Genomic DNA, 6000 nt, shown 5'->3' on the forward strand with positions numbered 1-6000 from the left:
TATCGCGAGAGCCGACGAGAGGAGTGTGGTGAGTTTACTTGGCGGCGCGTAAGTTGTGAACAAACATTTTTGATTTATTTTATTACACCGCCATATTTAAATAATCCAGAAAGTTAAAAAATAAAAATCTGAAAAAGTTTGTCAAGCTGAGGAGGAAGCACCTGTCTGCTGGAGCACGCGCGGTGGTTGCCGTGGATAAACTTTTTGTGAACGGCAAGCTGTTCCGGGACCCAGAGGTAACACCCTGGCTGTGCTGAAGGCTTTCAGAGGCGCACTGACATCTGCGCTGTCCAGAAGAAACCCGCAAACTTATTTAACTAGGAAATAATCGGATCATCAATAATCCACACCTCTCAGGAAAAGTGTCTTTTCTTTCTCTCACATTCATGTTTCTGTTGTTGTTTCGTTGTTTTTTGTTCTTTCTCTTTCCCTCTCTCTTTTCTCTTGTCCCCCCCCCTTCCCATGTTCTCATATGTGAATCAGGTAAAGTCAACGCAACCACGGTGAGTATTTATTTATGCACGGAACGGGCGCGCGCGCATACTAGCGCGCATAAGAGCATGCACACGCGATCCCGCACACACACGTTGATAAACTGCAAAAACCTCACTTAGGCTCACACAGGACGCACGCAACATGCAGCTGACAGCTAAGACACGTTCACCCACAACGCACAGCGCTTGTCAGTGTAGCAGGAACGCACAGCGTGCACGCGCACACGGACGGGCACACGCACTATTTAGCCTTGCACTCTCCCGGTTAGAACAGCTATGAACAGTCTTAACATCGTTAGCTGGAATGTGCGTGGACTTGGTTCTGGGCCAAAGAGATTGAAAGTGTTAAATCACCTGAATGATCTTAAAGCAGATATAGCTCTGCTGCAGGAGACCCATTTATCTTTATCAGCTGGTCATCTCCTGTGCTGTTCCCAGTATCCAGTTATGTATTCTGCCAGTTTCAACTCCAAACAAAGAGGGGTTGCAGTTTTGATTAATAAAAATGTTACATTTACTCATAAGGATACAGTAACTGACCCAGAAGGCAGATTTGTAATCATTAATATATCCATTCAGAATAAGGACTATTGCATTGCTAGTATCTATGGCCCTAATGTTGACGACTCTTCCTTCTTTCACAGATTCTTCACCTCACTCTCAGTTCACTCTGACTCCACAATCATTATAGGAGGAGACGTCAACCTTGTTTTGGACCCTGAACTTGACAGACTCAGCACAGCAGCAAATCAGCGTACATGGCAGTCTGCAAGTATTCTAAAGCAGTACATGAATGATCTGGGTCTCTGCGACGCTTGGCGCTCATGTCATCCAAGCACTAAGGGGTTCACCTTTTTTTCTCCAGTTCATTATTCACACTCCCGTTTAGATTATTTATTAGTCAGTAACTCCCTTTTGAAAGAAATTAAAAGTTCCAACATTCATCCAATTATTATCCGTGACCATGCACCAGTTTCTGTTACTATTTCAAGGGAAGTACCCAGACCCTCGGGTTCAACCTGGAGGTTTAATACATCTCTGTTAAAAGACCAGGAATTTATTGAATTCTTTAAAAAAGAGTGGGCAACCTTCTTAGACTTCAACAATACTTCTGAAATATCACCAAGTATTCTTTGGGAAGCAGCAAAAGCAGTCATGAGAGGGAAAATCATCTCTTATTCAACGCATAAAAAACGCAAAGAGAAAGCAGATTTATTAGAATTAGAAAATAAAATCAAAACTCTGGAGACTGCTTATGCTGCTTCTGCACAGGAACACATACTGGGCAACATGAAAAATTTAAAGCTACAGTTAAATAACATCATTAATAAACAAACACAATTCCAGATACAAAGGCTTCGACTGGAAAGATACGAAAACTCAAATAAATCTGGCAAATTTCTAGCTAATCAGCTTAAAATTAATAAAGAAAAATCAACAATCACTTCTATTATGGACCAAACAGGGAATGTCACCCATGACCCGGTAAAAATTAATAATGCGTTTAAAGACTTTTATCAAAACTTATACACTCCACAGATCAATCCATCAGAACAAAGCATCAACTCATTTCTCAACAATATAAACCTGCCCAAGTTAAACGAAGATCAAATCAAAAATTTAGACTCTCCGCTCTCGTTGTCTGAGCTTCATGAAGCTCTGTCACTTATGCCTAATGGTAAAGCACCAGGGCCTGACGGCTTTCCTGCAGAGTTTTATAAGGAATTCTGGGAACAAATGGCACCAACGTTTTATAAAACGGTTAAATTTATCAATGAAAGCCAATCTCTACCACCTAACATGAACTCTGCCAACATTATCCTTCTTCTAAAACCAGACAAAGACCCCACGAGTCCTTCAAGCTATCGCCCCATTTCTTTAATTAATGCAGATGTAAAAATTATCTGCAAAGCACTAGCACAGAGAATAGAAAAAGTCACTCCTCACATAATTGACTTTGATCAAACTGGATTCATCAAAGGCAGACACTCGGATGATAATGTCCGCAGACTCGTTAACATAATAGACCTTGCCACCATTGAAAACCAGGAAATGACGGTACTATCGCTGGATGCTGAAAAAGCCTTTGACAGAGTAAATTGGAAGTTCCTTATTGCTGCCCTCCATAAGTTTGGGTTTGGAGAATCATTCATCAATTGGATCAAAATATTATATCACAACCCCAATGCATCAGTTAGAACTAATAAACAGACTTCCAACAGGTTTTTTCTTGGAAGAGGAACCAGACAGGGTTGCCCACTCTCTCCTTCTCTTTTTGCTATATTCATTGAGCCTTTAGCTGCAGCAATAAGACAGAATGAGAGCATTATAGGAATAAAAACCAAACACAGCCATCATAAAATTAGTCTCTATGCAGATGACATATTACTGTTTTTAAGGAATTTACATTCTGTAAATGAAACGGCAACAATCATTAATGAATTCTCTTCTATATCAGACTATTCCATTAATTGGAATAAATCTGTTTTATTACCACTGAACAATAATGCGGAGCAAGGACTCACAATACCAGTTAAATCAGGCAATATAAAATATCTAGGTATTTATTTTTCCCCCAAAATTTCAGAACTGGTGCAGCTAAACTACACCCCATTACTGAAAAACATACAGGACGATCTAACACGCTGGACCAACCTGCCTTTGTCCCTTATGGGCAAGGTAGCCACGGTAAAAATGAAAATCTTACCCAAAGTTAATTATCTCTTCTCAATGATTCCCACACAACCGCCATTAAAATGGTTCAAAACATTAGACTCATCCATATCAAGCTTTCTATGGAACAATAAACCTGCAAGAATTAGTCTAAAAACTTTAAAATCTGCAAAAAGCTGTGGAGGATTAGAATTACCTAACTTCCACAATTACTTTCTTGCAAATAGATTACAATATAACTTAAAATGGTTAAAAAATAATCCAGAAACTAACTCATGGTTAGACTTGGAACAGGCGTTATGTGGAAAGATCAACCTGTCAGATCTTCCATTTATTAGCCAAATAGTTAAAAAACAGGATTGTTTCAAAAGTATTAATATAAATGCCACTTTAACAGCCTGGTGGGAATTTCTCAAAATATCAAAATCATCAATTCAACCATGCATGTGACACCCATCTGGAACAACCCAGACATCCTCATAAACAAAAAAATTATCCACTTCCCAGCTTGGCAAGCAGGGGGCATAAAACAACTAGAGCACATAATTATTGATAGAAGATTCATAACTCCCCAGGAACTTCAAGACAAACATGGAATATATAACTTCTTGGAATATCAGCAACTTAAATCAATTATTACTAAAAAGTTTAAATACAGAGACAACGATTTAAAGCTACCAGATGTAGTTACCACTCTGATCAATTTCTCAATGAATAAAACTCTCTCCAAAATATACAAACTTTTATGCAATTTAGACAACAATATTTCACTTCCGACAACAAAATGGGATGCGGATTTGAGCATCAGCACAGATGAAAGTTTTTGGTCAGAACTTTGTCTAAACACCTTTAAACTGACAAAAAGTCCAAATCTGCAGCTAATCCATTTCAAAACTCTTCACAGAATTTACTACACTGGACAGAGGATGTTCAAGATGGGTCTCAGTAACTCAGACATTTGTCAGCACTGTGACAGTAATCTACCCGACAATTACATGCATGCACTATGGTTCTGCACTCCTGTCCAGGCTCTCTGGCGGCAGGTATGTGCCGATCTATCAGTCTGGCTTAAGGTTTCAATCACAGCTTCACCGTCACTTTGTGTGCTCGGTGACATGAGTGCCATCGATGTAGAAGGAGGATTAGGCTCTATCATTTTCATAACTCTTTGCATTGCTAAAAAAACTATTTTAACAAATTGGAAAAGCAAGAAAAATATAAATATAAGTCAACACAGAAATCTGCTGCTTGATCATATCAGCTTGGAAAAAATGTCAGCCCAAAGTTCAAGTAACTTCGAAAGAATTCGGTCTCTCTGGTCTCCCATAGCTAACTCCGTGACTTAGGGGGTGGGGGGGGCCTGGTCGTCGCTGCTCCTTGCCCTTCTGCCGTGGGCCGGGGTGGGGGTCGGGGCCTCCGGTGCCTGGCGGGGGTTGTTGGGGGCTCCGTTGGTCGGGGGATCGGGTCCGGCGCCTGGGTGGGGCGGGCTGGGGCGCTGCGTGGTCCTTTGGGCTTGGGTGTGGGGGTGCGTGGTGGGGGGGTGGGGTGGTGGTCTGGCCTGGCTTGGGGGGGTGGTCCCTTTGCCTGTGCTGGGGGGGGTTGGCGGGGGGCGCTGCTCGGGGGGGGGGGGGGCGGCGGCGCTGGATGGGCTTCCCATCTACGCCTGGGGCTGGGATCGGCCCTTCCCTGGCTCTGGGGCGGGATGGGACAACCCTCTTGGGGCCCCCGGTCGCTCTGGGTGTCCTCCGCTTCGGCTGCGGGGTCTGGGGGGTGGGGGGGTGGGGGGTCTTGTCGGCCCTGACCTGTGGGGGGGCATTCTGGGGGAGGGGGGGGGGTCCACTATTGGTACGGGGCAGGGGGGGTTGACGGGTCGGGGTCTCCGCTGAGGCCATCGGCGGTTTCCCCGGCCGGTTGGCTGCCTCGGTCCCGTCGAGGCCTGACCAGAGCTCTTCTAGGGCCGGCGTTTGGGGGTGGGGGCCTGGGCTTGCTCCGGGGGGGGGCCGGCGCTTTCTGGCTCCTCTCTCTCTGTGTGGGGGGTGGTGGTGCTGGGCCTGGGGTGTCGGCGCCTCCGGGGGTGGGGCCCCTGGGCTGGGTGGGCCTGGCCCCCTTGCTGGGGGGGGGGCGGGGGACAGCTGTTTGACCACCGGGGGACAGTCTATCAGCTGTCCCCAACTTACCCCCTTCCTCATATAACCTCATAATAGGGTGAGGGGGTGGGGGGCTTAGCCTGCGATGAGCCTTGGGGGGGGGGTTTACTAGGCAGTGGCCCCCCTCCTATGGTTGCCGTATGGAGTGGGCCCCCCCTCTTTCGGTTTTATTTGCACCTTAGACATGTAGGGCCCTTGGTAGGGGGGGTGCTTGGACATCACTGCCAGCAAGCAGCGGATGTCCTCCTAGCACCCTACCCGCCAATTTTAACCGCACCTTAGACATTTAGGGCCCCTTGGTGGGGAGGGTGAGGGGACGTCACTGTGAGTAATCAGGAGATGTCCCCTTAGTGCCCTACCCGCCAATTTTAACTGCACCCCCCTTAGTACACACACCCCTCCCCCCTCAATATATACATCCCAACATAAACACACACACATGCACACACACACCATCTCAAACACACATACACGCACACACATTTTGCAAGGAAGGTGGGACCTGGGTCCGTCTGTCCCCTGCCTCTTCCCTGGTGGGGGGTGCGGGCCCCCCCTTTGCAACGGCGGCCGTGTCCCCGGGGTGCCGGCTTCCTGGGCCCGGCGGTGCTCTCTCCGCACGGTGGGGGAGTTCACATTACATCTGAGCCGGGGGTGTCTGGTCCCTGGGGGGTGGGTTCCGGTCCTTG

The sequence above is a fragment of the Oryzias latipes genome, chromosome 18, assembly GCF_053564925.1.
Source record: "Oryzias latipes strain Hd-rR chromosome 18, Olatipes_Hd-rR_3.1".
NCBI lineage: Eukaryota > Metazoa > Chordata > Actinopteri > Beloniformes > Adrianichthyidae > Oryzias > Oryzias latipes.